The sequence below is a fragment of the Pseudorca crassidens genome, chromosome 10 (assembly GCF_039906515.1).
Source record: "Pseudorca crassidens isolate mPseCra1 chromosome 10, mPseCra1.hap1, whole genome shotgun sequence".
NCBI lineage: Eukaryota > Metazoa > Chordata > Mammalia > Artiodactyla > Delphinidae > Pseudorca > Pseudorca crassidens.
Window position 1 is genome coordinate 63,103,903 of NC_090305.1, and position 18,815 is coordinate 63,122,717.

The window sequence follows — 18,815 nt, forward strand, 5'->3', positions numbered from 1 at the left end:
GATTTCTTTTGGCCTATGGGTGCTGTGAAAAAATTACAGAAACCCTAAAAGCTCCTTGAACCGAGATGCTCAAGAATTTCTGATATAAAACACAAAAATGAGAGAGGTGTGCCACACAACGTTGTCTTTACTTTTACTAGAAAAATGTGTATTATCTGTGGAACCCCTGAAGCGACTCTGAAGAGCCCTAGGTTTCCTTCTAGAGCAGCAGTATGAAAAACACAGAGAACAGCACAAAAAACTAACAGACAGGAATTGTTCTAAACCCTTGATCCAGACACATCAGTCCCACCTGGGTGTGACAGCTGGCGGGCAGGGCAGAGCATCTGAAATGTCCTGGGCTACCTGGGAGGAACCCTGTACCACAAACCACTAATTGCCCCCCAAGACCTCCTCCACCTTTCCTTCTTTGTCACAGAACCCCTCTAATATCGGAGCAGCCATGTGCTCAGCTGTTAAAAGAACCTACACATCCCAGCCTTGCCACCCGTGGTGGTCCCCTGTTGTGGAAGCAGACACCTTGGTGGGCTTCGGGGGGCTCTTTACGGGGACTTGCTCAGCTGGCAGGCGCCCTTGTCCCTTCCCTTTTCCCCCTCCTCCTGCCTGTAACTTGAGGTATTTCAAATGGAGCCACAGTGGCCATCTTACAACCATGGGAATAAAAACCAAGGCAGCAGAGCGCAAAGAGGAGGACCTTGGGGACTTCCCTGGCGGTCCAGTGGTTAGGACTCCGCCCTCTCACTGCTGAGGGCCCGGTTCAGTCCCCGGTCAGGGAACTAAGATCCCACAAGCCGCTCAGTTCAACAACACAGCAACAAAACAACAGCAACAACAACAAAAAACACCCCCAAAAACAACAAAGGAGGACCCTGGAACACTGAAAGCAGCCAGACAGAGCCTCCAAACAATCTCCAGGTTGCCTAGCTCTGGAAGTCACTTTAAAAGAGTGAAAAATATGTCCCCATCTTAATTAAGGCACAGTTATTTGAGACCTCTGTAACTAGCAGCTAAACAATTTCTAGGTGATGGAAGCTGGTCTCCACGGGGAATGGAAGAGAGGCAACATGGTTGGAACTGACTCCTATGTGTAATAAATATTCATGTCGTAAAACTTAAACAGTGAGAGGGGCATGGACATATATACACTACCAAATGTAAAATAGCTAGCTAGTGGGAAGCAGCCACATAGCACAGGGAGATCAGCTCAGTGCTTTGTGTCCACCTAGAGGGGTGGGATAGGGAGGGTGGGAGGGAGACGCAAGAGGGAGGGGTTATGGGGATATATGTATACATATAGCTGAATCACTTTGTTATACAGCAGAAACTAACACAACATTGTAAAGCAATTATACTCCAATAAAGATGTTCAAAAAAAACCCAAATTTTTTCGTGTTATATAACTTTAATACATCAATTTTTAAATTAAATGTATCTCACCTAAAACTCTGTGATCTACTTCAGCAGACAGAGTCGATGATGAAAACACTAGCAATCACAAAAATGTCAAATATATTTCTGAAGTGATTTTCATATATACGTTAGCATATTATATATATATATATATTAGTATAGATTCTAAATATATAAAATATAATAGTGATCTATTCTGTATACATAGTATTTCTTTTCTTATCATGTGATTAGGAGTTTATTAGTTTCCTAATCCTAATGTAACAAAGTGCCTCAAACTTAGTGGTTTAAAGCAACACAAATCTATTATCTTACAGTTCTGGAAGGCATTCCAGAGTTCTCCATTCCTTTGGAGACCCTAGGGAAGAAAATGTTCCCTTACCTTTCCCAGCTTGCGTTCCTTGAGGAGCCTGCCTACATTACTTGTGTAAGGATAAATACAAATTAAAAACAAGGGGCTTCCCTGGTGGTGCAGTGGTTGAGAGTCCGCCTGCCAATGCAGGGGACACGGGTTCGTGCCCCGGTCCGGGAAGATCCCACATGCCGCAGAGCGGCTGGGCCCGTGAGCCATGGCCGCTGAGCCTGCACGTGCGGAGCCTGTGCTCCGCAACAGGAGAGGCCACAACAGTGAGAGGCCCCCATAGTGGAAGCGTGGAGTGTTAACCACTGGACTGCCAGGGAAGTCCCAGATTTTTTAAGAGACTTAATTCTACTTGTTGAAAATAAAGGACTCTCCCCACCCCTTCTTCTTAGAGAATTTACTTTAGAAAATGTGTAAATATACGTTCTTTCTCTGTCTCTTCAAAATGTACATAAATCCTTTTAAAAGCTCACTAAGCCTCTTGCCAGCTTTCCAGCTCAGGAGTGTCTTCCTCGGGGACCTGGGAGCCGACTCTTGAAATATCATCACCAAGGAAGATGGCGCCCCAACCTCCTCTCATAAAGATACAGGAAGTTTTATTTTTCCTTTGGATAAAGCCAATTAGCTGATACGGATGGTCACTCCAATTACCAGCTGAATATAGGATGAACTGTGTGTGACAAGGTCCACAAACCAAATGCGCCTGTGATATCTTTGAAAGTTCTGGGACAGTGTCATTTTCTTTCTTCTGAAATATTTCACCCCTGAAAAGAATCAAATGTCCTTTTTATCAAATGTCTGTCTTAAGAGGTGCTGGCAAGCCCTCTTACTTGAGGACCAGTTATCATTTATCTTGGGAACATGGCTATAATAGGTTGTATCTGCCTGGCTATATACACGGGATGTGGCCAGGCCGAGCCGGAAGAAAGAGCAGAAAGTCATCACTGCCAGGAGGATGGTGATAAAATGTATGGAATAAGGAGTACTTATTATTACTGGCTTGGGAATGGGATTTTTCCAGATTGCAGCCTGGCAGAAATGGTGAGGTGTTAGCCAAACACCTTCCTCACTCCACCAAGGCTCACAAGCAGCTGTAGCCGGATGACATGCCTGACAGGTGAGCAAACATCCCCATGGGCCTGGGCAGGAGTAGTTTGTGTCTCCTTTCCCTGTGTCCCTTCTGGTTTATCATGTGTGTGAAATTTTTATTTTCTAACAAAATATTATTTTTAATCCCTACATTGGAATAAGCCAGGACGAGTTTGGTAGGCCTCCACCGTGTACATCCGATTCTGCCATGATCTCTCCTGCTGGCGTGTGAGACACGCGTGCAGCGAAAGGAACTCTCGCTTAGACGTGCTTAAGTCTGAAAGATGATCCCAGTAACTATCTCTCTTTTCTCTACTCTTTCCAGAAACAGCAGCTTAACTAACACCTCCCTTTCAAGAACAGCATCAGGACACTTGCTGAAAGTATAGTGAGCTGGGACTCGAGGACCTGGGGACAGTCAATACCTACTTATCTCAGATGGTGAGAGAAGTACTCCAAGCTGCTGCCTCTGTGGGAGACTTGAGTACCAGCCAGATGCACAGTGACAAAGAGCAGTCTGATGGCTTTTGCTACAGTGGTTTTTAGATTTCTCTGTATGATATAAATATGCAACTATTTAACTATTTGGCAATGGTTTTTGCATTTTGCAGTAAAGTTTTTGATGACAAAGAGCTCAAATAAATGAAAGCCAAGGTTTAATAGAAAACTAAGCATTGAATCTCAGTTTCTCCAGAAAGGTGGTGATGAATCTGTAACTTGCACAAAATGTATATAAGAATTTACATACCACTGTAGGCTCTGTGGTGATGTCGTTGATCTTCCCACACCCCCCAAAAATGAGAGAAATCCGCTGACAAAGCATCAGTGTCCACTTCAAAAGTAAGTATTTTAAGAAGACTGCGTCCTAGAATGGCAGTTAAACAGGTGCAGCTACAGGACGTGCATTTACAGAGCATTCTGTGAAGATCAAATGACTGCCCTTTTCAGTTTGCTCATTTTTCATTTGAAATTTGCTGCTAATCATCAGATTTTAGAAAAGTTTGAGCCTTTGAAAAACTACTTTATAAATCAAACTGTGTCCCTGCTCACTTTCGTAAATGAATTATTTTAAATTTTGGTTGCGTTCTGTTCAAAATGAATTAGAACTCCTTAAGTAAAATATTCAAAGAATGGAGTACTGAAAACTTGTCTTTGAAGTTTCAGCAAATCACAGTTATCGTTAAACCCGAGAAACTTGTTATTCCCCTGCGCCATCACCCTTCCGCTGAGATACTCGTTTTCTGCGCTGCCTCTCAGTTCCCAGTGGCTGCAGCCCCGGTTGCCTGCTCAGTGAGGTGCCCAGCTCCGTCTCCCTTCCCCGCTCCCCTACTTGTGGGGGCCCCCTGCCATCACCTCCCCAATAACTTACTTGTACTAGACTCCTTGTCCCTGGGTCTGCTCCTGGTGGGACCCAATCTAAGGCTAGACCACAGGACAGTCTTCCTGTGAGGCTTGCCCTTTATTTGTTCATATAATTGGGGGCCTCATGGAACTTGGGGTCTGTATCTACCTTGTATGGGAAGTCAAAGTTCCCCATCTGGAACCCTAACCTAGCCCCAGGTCATCCTGAAGTCTGGCATGATTTAGGCAAGTGTTTGCTGCCAAATCAGATGCCTTGTTCCTATTAGCAGCTTCTGCTTTAGCAAGTCCGTTAACAGGTGCTGAAACTCAGGACATCTCCCTATGAAAGTATTACCCAGCCACTCAGTTTTAGTTTATTAGCGTCAAAAAATACTCTTTTTTAAAATAATATGAACAGATTATACATACAGTATATACTAAATTGTATAGTATATATGTAAATATATAGCATATGTATGTAAATATGTAATGTTCGTTTTGATTATTAAAGGAAAATAACTTTATGCTTGACCATTTGGAGATTACAAATAAGTGCATATCCAATTCCAGTGATACAAGTAAAGCAGTTAAGTCCTCACATGTGAGGCTATAGACTTGGTCTCCTGGAACCAGTGATTGGAAGAACTGAGCACTGAAAGGCCGGGCATCCAGGCTTGCAAATAAGGAACTTGTTGCATCTCTCTGCATCTGCAGTGTCTTTGTTAATCATACAAAGTGTGATTTTGCATTCTAATTACAAGTGCCATCAGCCTTTGTACAGATTTGAGCCCAGCAAGTCGCAATCATAATCATTTTATGACATGGGATTCTAATCTCTTCACAAATTATTACCATTTTGAATATTATTTAATTGCAGTGGTTGATTTTAAAAAGCACCCAAAAGGCCGAAAACCAAGATCCCACAAATACTTCGGTTGAAAACAGAATATTTCAGGAAACCCACTGTGCAGGCTGTATTTTATGGTCAGTATTTTTATTTAAATATTTGATATTGGTTAATTCTATTTTTTTCCTTAGGAAATTTTAGGGAATGACAGTGTTCAACATAACTTGGTAGTTTGTCTTTATTATGAAGAATTTTAAATGTACACAAGATTAGGAGGGGAATTTTCGTATTTTTTTACCTAGTTTCAGTAACTATCAACATTTGCCTTTCTTGTTTCATTTATACCTAATCCTCACGCACCCTCTCCCCTCCCACATACACTTTTTTTTTTGCTGGGGGTGGATCAGAAGTTTTAAAATCAAATCTCAGCCATCATATTTCACCCACAAATCTGCACTATGTACTGTATGTATCTCTAACAAATTATGACTTTTTAAATGCTATTATCACACCTAACAATTTAATAGTAATTCCATAGCTAACATGATAATTCATTAGTGATTATTGTTGATATTGAGTAATCCAAATTGGCATTGTAAGAAAGAACTCAGCTGGTAGTTTATTTGTTATTTCAAAAATACAAATTGTCACAGGATTTTGCTTCTGTTTCAAATTCACCCGCTAATCTTTTCTGCAAATTCAGTGAATTTTGGGGGAAAAAAACATTGAATTTCTCCTCTATTTAGTATTGTTTAAGATGAAGTTACATAAAAAGAAAGTTTCTCCTATCCCTGATTTTAAATAAGATGTTTAAGCTATGTTTTGTAAATTCTCAAACAATGTTAGGATTCTACACACAGTTTCCAGAATACGTTCATGCTGTGTTTATTGCGGTGGAGCATAAGAGGACCCCAGGGGTATTTGGGATTTCAGGAATAAAATGATGCATTTGCATGCAGTGTCAATTTTACTCAGATGTATTATGGAGTAAATTTTCTTATTTTTATAAAGAAACAAGAGCTTTTAAAGAAATACTATTCTTCTTTATTTGGGCTACTTTCCCAGACCCTGTTAGATTTGAGTGCAAGCTCCTCTTTTCCTCCCCGGCTAAAGGGGAGGGGCTGCTTTGCTGGAGAACCTTGTAAAGAATACTGAGTTACGGGATAAAGAAAATGCAACCCATCCTATTGAGGGATATCTTTATTAGCCAAAGCATTTCAACATGCTTTCAGATGAAAAACCTGCCTTTGATTATACAATCCAGATTCCAGCCTGCAAAACTCAGAGCAAAATCCTAACTAGCGCATTTAGTCATGCCAGACCAAAAGGTCTTTATTATGTTAACAAAAATAATTACAAAATCGAACAGTCCAGAAATTAGCAGACTATCTAAAATATATCCACCCTCATTTAATAAGCATAAAAAATACTGTTACGGATTTTTTTTGGTGCAATGAGTCCCAGCTTTCAAATGTTTCAGAACTTATCATTTCTGCTTGCTGTTCACAATACCTGATTGGTATGAATTTGCAATTATCCACAAGATAAAGGCAAAGGAAAACACAAGGGAGGATCAAACAGTGATCTAAACTTCTAAACAGTGGAGTAAGAGGCTTAGGCCATTATTCTTCATAAGTACTTAGAAAAAAATTATTTACTTTCAGTTGTATCACTTAATTATACCAGTAACTTACATTTGTCTTTTTTCTTTTTTTTAACTCCAAGGTCAAGTCCTCTTTAATACCACTCCCAACCCCAGAGCCCTCAAGTCCTTCTCAGTAGTAACTGCTACGTGGAGGATCTCCAGTCCTTTCATTACACATTCAGATTTGTATGTTTATTCCTTAATACATGTGAGGTACTGCCTCTTAGTAGGGGTCAACATGAATATATTTGTGCACTTTTGGCTTTTTCAGCAGTGTTTTTAGGATCTATTCAGATGTACAGGTATGTGAATTCCTTTTAACTGCTGGATGTCCTGTGTCATCACATGTAGATATCATCTGTGATTCTGCCTTTCCCCTATGGATGGACATGAAGGTTTTCCCCCAAGTTCCTCTATTATAAATGCTGCTGCAATAATGCTGGTACCCAGTGCCAGGCCAAGCTGGAGGGGTATATGGCAGCAGTTGGCTACAGTGGAGAGAAGCAGTTTATCAAGGACTTCTAGAATTTCTTTCTCATGATGATAATTAGCGGAAAGGCTTTAAGTGAGGTGACTTTTTATAGTCTACACCACGCACTCCTGTTGCCGGTGGGAGTAGACTGCTGCCCTCCCCTCCACCTCTGCTGTTACGTGCCTCCTACTTCCTGGTAGATACGGAAAAGTGGGATCACATTTCAGTTTCCATGAGTGTTGCCAAATGTTTGTTCCAAACTTGATGGTTTTTTCATCAGCCTTTAAGACAACTTTACTTAGGATTTTCTTCATTTTCTCTCCCCTGACCTCCTCAGACTCCGATGAAGTTCCTCTCCCTCTACCTGGCCCTGGGATGGGGCTGCCCACCAATTTCTGAGCTCACCTCTCTCAGATCTCATCAAGTTCTGTGGCTCCACATTTATGTTGATGAATCCAGCCCATTTCTGATGCCCTGTCCACACACTGGCCCTCTCCCTGTGAATCTTGGGTGAGCCCAGAGTATCTCTGTTTACAAATGAAGCATCTCTCAAATTGAACTGTACACACCCCTTTCTCTCCAGCATACCCCCGACTTCCTTTACCCCTGCCTCCCCATCTCAGCTAAGGGCAGGGGATAAGCCAGCTACTAAACTCAGCCATCTTCACCCTTGGCTGGATGTCCTCCCAGCCCCACCCCCATCAGAATGATTGGTCTGTGACATATATTCATACTTCTTGTTTATAGCTTTAAAAAAAAAAAGTCGGCCACTCTCCACCGTAAGGACCATCCCTAGCCCAGGTCGTGCTCCCCTCTACCTAGATCACCCACACAATCTCCTGGCCAGCTTCCTGTCACATACTTGCCCGAGAACTTTGTCCATTGCCCTCAGTGTTCCCAGAACTTCCTTCTACATCACACATCTGATGGCACCCCTCAGCCCTCTTCTTTCCGGACATGGAGGCCTCAGGATCTAGCCTCTACTTTCCTACCCATTCGTGTCTCTCTTCACCCGCTCCTCTGCTTCTAAGGTCCAGCCGCACACTAGTGACCAGAAAGGTTTCCAAAGTCACGACCTTCTCCAGGCACCCCTCCAGGATATCACGTCGTCCTTATCCTTAGCTTACGACACGACACCCTGAAGACCGTCTTCACTTGTCAGCTTCCAGCCCCCTCAACACTGCCTCCTCTAAGGAGCCCACTCAGCATCAGCGCCCACCCCGCCAGAAAAGGAGGTTAAAATCCAGGGTCGTTGAGAGTCGCTGGGAGCCGGATGCAGGCCTTAGGGTTTGGTTGGGGCCGTTGTGGATTGGCTGGGGCCGTTGGGGATTGGCTAGAGCTGTTGTTGATTGGCTGGGGCCGTTGTTGATTGGCTAGAGCCGTGGGGGGTGGGGGGGGTGGTTGGTGCAGCCCTTGTTGATTGGCTGGGGCCCTGGTTGATTGGCTGGGACAGTTGAGGATTGGCTGAGGCCCTTGGAGTCGCAGGTAGTTGCAGAGAGAGGTCCCGCCTATGTCCCGGGTAGAGAGCTGAGGCAAACGGAACCAGGAGGCCAAGGAGTAGGCGCCCCGTCAGGCCAGGACTTGGAGTGAGGAAATCCGACAAGGAGTCCACCCGCCCGCCTGCCAGCCGCAGAAAGACCGAGACCAGGAGATGAGCAAGAGCCAGGGCGCTCCTGAGCATCCTCCAGGCCGGCTGCGGGCAGCGGCCTCCAGCGAGGGGCAGGTCTGGTGGACGGAGGAGGCCGAGGCCCCTGGACTGTTCCTGGGAGAGTCAGGTCTGCAGGGAGTTCAGCTGGCTCCCAGGTTCGGGGCCGCACCTGCTGAGAGCCCAGAAGCCCCAGCGGCCTCAGCCCTGCCCCCGCGGGAGCAGCGAGGGATCCTGGACTGGACCCAGTTCCCCGTCTTACTGTGGCTCTTTCAGACCTGTTTGAGTCCAGGCTCCAGTTTTAGAGGCTGTGGAGGACTAGGAGAGGGAGCTTCCCTGACTTTAGGCTCCCCTAGCTCTTCCTCCAAACCCTCACTCCAGCGGAGCTGGGCTCCAGGTGCCTTGGCCAGTACTCTTTCCTTCTGAAGTCAGGGTCGAGATCACCTGACCCACTCAATCTCAGGAACCTCCTATTTATTTTTATTTTATAATTAGTTGTCTTTTGTGTCTTCTCATTCCTCCATGGGGTAGACTTCGGCCCCTGTGTTTGCTCATGCCTTCCTATATCCACGATCTTGGGGAACCCTCACCTCCTGAGGCTGGGCTTGGACAGGTGACTTGTTTTGGCCAAGAAGAAGATATCAAAGGTGAGGCAAGAGGAAACTTGAAAATCTCTTGTTACTCCTGGAATCTGCCTCCATGTGCGCAAACCCTGACTCTTCTGCTAGATGACATGGCCCAGGACCCCCAAAGACCCAGCTGAGAGAGAGGCCATCTTGAATCATCCAGCCCACTGGCCACCTGACCCCGGACATGTGAGTAAATCCATGGCTTGGCTGAGCTAGCACAGGTGAAAAGAATCGCCCAGTGGACTCGAGCTAAATAAGTGCTGTTGATTTGAGATAGATTGTTATATAGCAACAGATGACTTATATGCTACTCAAATCCCTTTGTTCTCTCCACCCCCCCACTCCCATCTCTTATCCTGATTCTGTCACTCTAGACAACAAGCCTGGCGGGAACCCCAGTAGCGTTTTTAAAGAAATGTTTCCCCAAAAGCTTTTACATAGGCCCCCCTGCATCTGAATCACCTGGAGAATCTTTTGGAAATGGTGAGTCCTGGTAATTGCTGGGAATCTTTGGGAGTGCAGGATGAGAATCTACAACTTAATAAGTCCCTCTGTCCCACTGGACACACTTTAACAGTTCTCCTTCCTCATCCACAGTTGTTGCAGTGTCCTTCCTTGCCCTAGTCCCTGTGTAATAGGGAAAAACCTTTGTATTCTATACAAGTTAATCAGTAAAGGGATGTTGCCTATAAGCTTAAATTAAACATTCTGGCCCATCTCTGGGAACCCTGTCTCCCAGGTAGGTAACAAGCATTAAACTAAAATACCCTTGTTTAGCTCACAGGAATCATCCTGACCAGGCCCACCTGTGAATGACTGCAGGGAGGAAGAAAGTAACACATCCCCACCGGAGGCTGACGGGAGGCAGGAAACATTTGACTCGACTCCCTCTCCTTTTAGTTGAAAGAAACCTGAGTTCCAACTCAGGCAAGATGTTTTTTGGGGACACAAGTCCACCATCTTCTCGGTCTGTTGGCTTCCCTACCAAAGTCGCCATTCTTTGCCCCAGCAACTCGTCTCTCGATTTATTGGCTTGCCCTGCAGCAAGCAGTAGGAGCTTGGACTTGGAAACAAATGTTGGCCAGCCAGCCAGCCAGGAGCCTTGCTACTCGTGGCTAGCCGGCCCTGGTTTGGAAATATTCAGATAAGGCCCTAACAGCTGCCGGGACCACTTTTCCTGAGCATCTACCCTTCAAAATTCCCCAAAGCAGCACCAGCAGCACCAGCTACCCCAGCGCTTGGCAGTTGGAGGAAGGAATCGACGTTTGGGAACTGATGGGCTCGATACAGTAGGGTAAGTCTCTCCCCTGTGTACAGCTGGGAATTTTATTTCCCTTCCGTTTGGGGCTCTTTCTCCGGAATAAGCCAACTTGTTTGAGGTACCCTGTTGGAGATAGTTGCATTTCCTCTCTGTTTGAGCCTTTTTCCCCAGAATAAGTCAGTTTGTTTGGGGTGCCCTGTTGGAGAGAGGAAAGAGTTGTTGGACTTTTCCCTGATTTGTGAACTGGTTTGTTTGTTTGTTTGTATGCTAGCATTTGTGTGTGCAGTTTGTGTTTTGTTTGTCTTGAACTTCTGTCTTTAAAAATGGGGAATGTTTCAACTATCCCTGAAGTGCTGTGAGGCACATTTTAGGTAAGTGATCTGATTACAGCCATGAACCCATGGGTGAGAGGCAGATGATATTTTATTGTAACCATGTGTGGCCAGAGTACCTGTTAGGATCTCCACAAGGGGTTTAGGCAGGGTTACCTTGGGACCCTGTGCACCATGCGCTGCTACCCTTGCTGTGTTAATTCCGTCATTTATGGCCTCCTGTGTCCTTGGTATATGTAAAACCCGAAGACCAAACCTGAGGGTTCATTTAGGATTTTCTGTTTGTCCTTTGGGTTTTTTCATTTCATTGTGCTTGGTACTGTTTCTCCATTTAGAGTTTTTTGATATTTAAAATTGATATCAAATCAGTTTTTTGATATTTAAAATTTTTACTGATGTCAAATGGAGGAAAGGAACAAAACACCCTGTCTGTTCTTGGCTAAAAGTGGGACATTCCCAGGAAGAAGAGAAAGGTTCCACTTGGTTCCCCAAATCACCAAATGCTACAGATAGAAATAGAAGTGTCTTTTCCATAAATATTAGTAAAAAGGGTTGAGCCATCTAGACACGTGACCTTGATTTGTCCCATCTGCCAGCCCAATTTGAATCCAACCTCTTTTGTAACTGATGGATTTTATATTGTTGTACCTGATTCATGGCTGAAATTTTGGAATGGGAACTGAGAGGTCCCTGTGTTTGAGTTTGTACGTGAGTTGTAGATGTGCGACATTGCCACAATTGATTTGGGGTGGGGGTGGGGGCTCTGTTTGATTGGCTTGAAGGAAATTAAGTGCTTATATTCATGTTCAAATATGGAGGAGACCGACCAGAAAGACTTTTGGGTTCACGTGATCTAGGAAATATTCAGTATTGCATTAATATCTGGTATTAAAGTTAGCTTAAGCTTGTTGGTGTGATTAATACAGACATGTCTTTTGAGTAATCAACATTAAGTATAATACTTTTATTGTGCCTAGGTTTACTGGAAGTTAAATAAGACCTTATTCCTGTTACAAAGTTTGTCAGCAAGAAAAATAACAATATGACAAAGCTTTTAAATAAACAAAATAGAGGTAAATGAGGTAAGAGTTTTAGGTAAACTCTCTAGGAATACTTATGCTTTGGAAATGTCTATCTAAAATAGTCTCTCCAGATTTTCACAACTTGAAATTTTTAAACTAAGTTCAATGAAGAGAATTCATTGACTATCTGGGTCATTTCAAATAGGATAAAATATTCAAACATTAGTTGCTGGGCAGGGAGGAAGAGGAAAGCATAAGTTTGTCAATCAGGAGATACTGGTATGATAAACAGTTTACAATTACTTGCCTCTTGGTTTTCACTGAGAGTAAAATGATGAGGGAGACATTTCACTATGCAAAGAGGTAGGATGTGTGTTTTCAGCAAAAAAGGTATGAGGAATGAAAATGTATTTTGTTAAAGGGAAAAAGGTGGTTTTGTCCTCGAGCTGGTTGTTTCTTTTTTTTTTTTTTTTTTTTGTGGTACGCGGGCCTCTCACTGTTGTGGCCTCTCCCGTTGCGGAGCACAGGCTCCAGACGCGCAGGCTCAGCGGCCATGGCTCACGGGCCCAGCCGCTCCGCGGCATGAGGGATCCTCCCGGACCGGGGCACGAACCCACGTCCACTGCATCGGCAGGCGGACTCTCAACCACTGCGCCACCAGGGAAGCCCGAGCTAGTTGTTTCTGAATGGAAAAGAAAGTGAGGGACAGATTAGTATGGATACAGAAAATTGTGGAAGGTTTGCGGAGGAAGAACACTGAAAGGGTTTTATGCATGGTCAGGACTGGCTAAGATTAGATTGAATTTAATTAAGAAAATGAATGTCAAAGGTCAAATGGTACAGAACCTGAATCTGGTTCTCAAAGAGGACAAAGTTCTCTTAAAATGTTGAACCACTTTTGGTAATCGTTGAACCACTTTTGGTAATTGTGAATTTAAGTGATTTGTATTTGCCATTAAGATCTTTTATTACCACTGGTTTAAACTTTTTTATATTTTGACAAACTTCCCAAAAATCGAATTCCAAATGAAGTTCATTTGACCTCTAGCTAACTTTGAGGTTTTTCCAAAGGGTCCCTGGAACACCTCAAATTATTTATTTTCTCTCCATCCTCAAGAGAGAAATACTAATTAGGCGTTTAATATGTTAAATTATGTGATAAGCAGTGTCAAATAGGTGGTGATAACACTTTTTAGATCATACCATGTGGGTAAATGTTATTAATATACACATTCTAGAAATTATATGGAATTCCTAAGATGCTAGTATATCCTGGTAAATGATATCAGTCATAATTTTAGTAATTATCTTAAATTGTTGTACATCAGTGCAGTGACAAAGTTTCTTTTCAATTGCCTTGTCACCAGGTTGGTTGACGCCAAAGCAAAAAGGCATCCTTTTAATGGTTAGAGGTGATCAATTGCTATTTATGGTTTTACTGTGGCTTTTGAGTGACTCTCTAGCTATTTTGTGAGGAAGTGGGGGAGAATGATGAAATCCTTTATGTGCAAGCACTTGTGCTATTACATCAAGGAAAATAAGAAAAGGAAGGGAATGAAAGTGAGGATATGTTGCTTCAAACCTTCACTCCTCCAGGTGAGCTCGCTGTCCCAGCCACTCTGGCCGCTATGCCAATATATCCACCCCTTCCACCACCTTCCGTTCCTATCCAGCCCCAATTCCCGACATTGGGGCTCAGGACTGTCCCTCCTTATAAGGATCAATTAGAAAATCCTGTGTTATTTTCTGGAGTACGGGGACTTGGTCTGGTATCACCATCTAAGACCTGAAAGGGCACCCAGCTTGGTCCAGGAGCCACTCCCAGGGCAGGGCAGTTTTCATTGCTATTGCCTCATATAGGGGGCTAAATGCAAACGACCAGCCAGCTGAGTTTCTCAGACTTTTTAACTGGAAATATCACAACCCTCCTTGTAGGGAGGATCCTCTACACCTGAAGCCCAGTTGGCAGCACCCACAGCTGAACCAAATTGTGGCCCTAATGAGGGAGGTGCCCTTATTAGAGCATTAACATGTTATTGCATCTTGGACGGGCTTTGAAAAGGGAACCAAATCAAGAATTTGAACAAAATTCAAGAGATTCAGCAAAACAAATGAATACCTCTCTGAATTTTTGGAAGGGATTTATCAGGCCTACAGATGTCATACTAATGCATATCCCGAGGCCCCAAATATATTAGAATGGTAAATTTGACCTTTTTGGGAGGGGAGCAAAGTGCCTGAAACATCAGAAGAAAGTTGCAAAGATTAGATAGTGCATTTGGAATGAACCCTTCTTGGTAGATGTTGCTTTTCAAGTGTTCAACAGGGAACAACAGAAGAAAGAAGACAGAAAATGGAATGCCAAATTTTTGGCTGTAAGTCACCATTGGGGAAGGAAAACAGATTGCCCTAGGCTAAAACATAAGAAAAACAATAAGACAAGAGCCTCTTATATGGTGGGGAGGAACACTCTAAAGAAGAGGCCCAGGGGCGCCCTTGGACTTGAGGCACCTAATTTCCCACAGGAGCCTTGGGTGAAATTGACAGTGGAGGAATGAGCTGATTAACTTTCTGATAGACTTCACCCGAAGTTTTTCACCAGAACAGCTTGACATCAGAGTCCCACCAGAACAGGCTTGAAGCCTACAGATGGCACTCATGAAAACCCCAGGAAAGGAGACAGAGCTCTTTCCCCCGACCCCCCGAGGTCTACAAAGAGGTAAGACCAGAACTGTGTGCTAACAGCATCCCAGGTAAGGCCAAAAGACATGGCCAGTATGAATCCCACTAGAAAGGGATGCTGGGACACCTCATCTAAAACAGCCTCCTCTGAGGCAAGAGGATCCCTTCTCCCATAGATTGACTTGTCAAAATACCAGCCAGTGTATTCCTTGTGTCTGCCCCTCCAGGACGTCTACACAATTGGTGGTATTTGTACTGTCCCTGTGGGTCGAGTGGAGACTGGTGTTCTCAAACCTGGCATGGTGGTCACCTTTGCTCCAGTCAGTGTTACAGCTGAAGTAAAGTCTGTTGAAATGCACCATGAAGCTTTGAGTAAAGCCCTTCCTGGGGACAGCGTGGGCTTCAATATCAAGAACGTGTCAGTAAGAGCAGTACAAACTTGGGCTCGGTAACACGTGACGTTGACCCAAGAAGATAACCTTAGGGAATTTGGAAGAGGTCATCATACAGCATGTGCTGGATAGAGCTGCGGAAGTCCAGTTTCCCCATCTCCTCCTCTCCATGGGTCAGTGCTCTCCTTCAAGCCACCCCAGGGCTGACTCAGGGCCAGCCTTCTCTCAGGCTGATGCACTCAGCCCAGGGACTTCTGAAGACTGAAAATGAAGCTGGAGGAGGAATCAAGGTGAGGTCTTGGAAAATGGTCTTCACCTCTGACTTTGCATTGAGAAGTCAACTAAGGGGAAATTAATTTTACACTAATTCCCTCGCTGCAGTGCTCCTGAGCTTGCTTTTCTAAGAAAAAGAGCCCAGGATTTGTGCCCTAAAGAGAATAAAGTGTACCATTTCACCACTGCATACTTTGCTATCCCCCCTCCTCTAAAAAGTGAGTTCCTAAGAGAAAACTGAGCCTGTTACCAAATAAATCGGGTCCCGCAGCTCGCCGCTTACAAAATCAATTACATACTCATAAATGGTAGAGAAGAAAGGTGCCTTTAATCAGAATGCCAGCAATCTGGGGAGATGGTGGACTCAGTGTCCCCCAAAAACCACCTCCCAAGATTCTGCTCAGCCATGAAGCTTTTTTTTTAATACATCTTTCTTGGAGTATAATTGCTTTACAGTGTTGTGTTAATTTCTGCTGTACAACAAAGTGAATGAGCTATATGCATATATATATCCCCATATCTCCTCCCTCTTGCGTCTCCCTCCCACCCTCCCTATCCCACCCCTCTAGGTGGTCACAAAGCACCGAGCTGCTCTCCCTGCGCTATGCAGCTGCTTCCCACTAGCTATCTATTTTACATTTGGTAGTGTATATATGCCAGTGCTACTTGCTCACTACGTCCCAGCCTCCCCTTCCCACCCTGTGTCCTCAAGTCCGTTCTCAACGTCTGCATCTTTATTCCTGCCCTACCACTAGGTTCATCAGTACCATTTTTCTAGATTCCATATATATGCATTAGCATAAGGTATTTGTTTTTCTCTTTCTGACTTACTTCACTCTGTATGACAGACTCTAGGTCCATCCACCTCACTACAAATAACTCAATTTCGTTCCTTTTTATGGCTGAGTAATATTCCATTGTATATATGTGCCACATCTTCTTTATCCATTTATCTGTTGATGGACATTTAGGTTGCTTCTGTGTCCTGGCTATTGTAAATAGAGCTGCAGTGAACACTGTGGTACATGACTCTTTGAATTATGGTTTTCTCAGGGTATATACCCAGTAGTGGGATTGGTGGGTCATATGGTAGTTCTATTTTTAGTTTTTTAAGGACTCTCCATACTGTTCTCCATAGTGGCTGTATCAATTTACATTCCCACCAACCGTGCAGGAGGGTTCCCTTTTCATGAAACTTTTTAAAGGAAAACAGGGAAGTAATCTCAGTTAATCATTGAGGTAGGGGGTCAGAGTCGTCGCCATCCCCCCACTGTGTGTAGGCTTGTCGACTCCTCGTGATCTTCCTTTAGATGTTATCTCTTTTTTTCTCTTTTTTTCTCTTTTGGCCACACTTCGAGGCTTATGGGATCTTAGCTCCCTGACCAGGGATGGAACCCGGGCCCTTGGCAGTGAATGTGCTGATCACTGGACCGCCAGGGAATTCCCCCTCTAGATGTTTTAATTTTTTTTTAAAGCTCTTTTGTGTTTTTTAAAATTAATTAACTTATTTTTGGCTGCACTGGGTCTTCGTTGCTGCACACAGGCTTTCTCTAGTTGCAGCAAGTGGGGGGCTACTTTTCATTGCAATGGGCTGCCTTCTCATTGTGGTGGCTTCTCTTGTTGCAGAGCACGGGCTCTAGGCGTGCGGGCTTCAGTGGTTGTGGCACGTGGGCTCAGTAGTTGTGGCGCATGGGCTTAGTTGCTCCGTGGCATGTGGGATCTTCCCAAACCAGGGCTCGAACCCGTGTCCCCTGCATTGGCAGGTGGATTCTTAACCACTGCAACACCAGGGAAGTCCCTAGATGTTGTCTTATTCACACAGTTTGGGAGATTACTGAAAGGGAAGCTAGGGAAGAGATCTGGTCATCTATTAATTACAAGTTAGGCCAGGTATTGTGTGTGATTGAAAGATCTGAAAGGTATGCTTGGGCTGGAGATGAGTAGATCGTGGGGGTGCCTGGTTTAAAAGTTAGTTCCAATACAGCTTTGCTAAAGTGCCAGGAAAAGGGGCTTCCTACCGAGGGTAGTTTCCTGTAAAGAGCTGCTTATAAGCCCACTGCTTTCATCTAACACGGGCTCTTGCCAGCACTGGCTAAGGGTGAGTGCTCAAAAGGCCTTGCCAACTGCCCAGCCAGTTCTCACCCACAGGCTGCGTGCTTATGGCTGGAACACTGAAGACCAAGCCTGACCTCAGTGATTTGGAACAAAGGGATGATGTGAGCCTATGAAGGCCCTGAGATGTCCTAACCCCCCAAACCAAACTCCTGGGCAGGGTTTCCCCATGTCAGGCTGAGATCAGCTAGACTTGTCCACTTTTCCCAAAAGCTTTCCTGACAAAGGCCTTGCCAGACGAGAGCTGTGCCTTTTACTGCTAAGAATGAGCCACCATGGAGGTAGGACAAGGCAGCTTCTTAAACCCACACTGTTAAAATAGACAAATGCATAAAAATAAGCAAGGAAGATAGAATCATGAAGGCCTGGTTGTGATGGTGGCCAGGACCAGGGACCACTTTAAATATCCCAAGGATGGCCCAAAGCTAGTTGCCTTAATCCTATCAGTCCCAGCCCTGTTTCTGGATGAAAGAAGAATTTGCTGCCTAATTCCTTTAGTGGTTACAAGTTTCTCTTTCCTTTGAATATTAAGTATCCCTCCAAAGTGACTTTGTCCTACTCTGTTTTTTTCTAGCAACGCCTTGAATTTAAGATTGCTTTGGTATTTGAAGGTTCTCCGCTCAGTAATATTTATGGGACCATCATCACAGACAGATGCCCTTCTTTTAAGTTTTATTAGACTATCTGAGCTCAGAGAAGGGGCCAAAAGAGAACTGGGGATGTGAAATGTGGACTCTTGAGACCATTGTTTGTGTTCCTTGAGAAGGAAGAGGAGAAAGGAAGGGAACAGTGACTGTACAGCCTCCACGTGCTGCCTGAGGTCAGTCCTTTGTCCTTGAACGATCTCAGGTACACATTCCCATCCTTGTACCTGTGAGGACAGGTGTATGAAATACAATTCTTTCTCTGTGTGAGATGATTGCCAGTGTGTACTAGTGGGGTTACAAGTGATTTTAGTTAAACTGCCTCAAACTAGTTCTTGTTCTTCAAATTAGAAGATCCACTGGATTCTACCCAGGTTTTAGCTGTCCTGCTTGGGAGGGACAGCGGTTGACCAAAGGACCAAAGCCACACACACACACACACACACACACACACAAAAAGGAAACTCACCTAGTGACTTTCTTCCTATAGGGGTCTATTCCCCTCCAGAACTTCTGCTTTTGTTTTTTCTTCGGTATCTTCCAGCAATAGTTTTTTTAAAAAACTTTTTTATTGAAGTATAGTTGATTTACAACATTGTTTTAGTTTCAGGTATACAGCACAGTCATTCAGTTATACATACAGATTCCTTTTCCTTTT

General features: G+C 44.1%; 1 long non-coding RNA gene across 2 annotated transcripts in view; it reads left to right on the top strand.

Moving 5' to 3' along the window:
- Positions 1-6,080, top strand: part of LOC137232318 (uncharacterized) — a 557,085-nt gene extending 551,005 nt beyond the window's left edge. For both annotated transcript variants that reach the window (XR_010946964.1, XR_010946963.1), the window contains exon 8: positions 3,186-6,080. This is a non-coding gene — a long non-coding RNA (uncharacterized lncRNA). The remainder of the gene's footprint in view (positions 1-3,185) is intronic.
- The last annotated feature ends 12,735 nt before the right edge of the window (positions 6,081-18,815 follow it).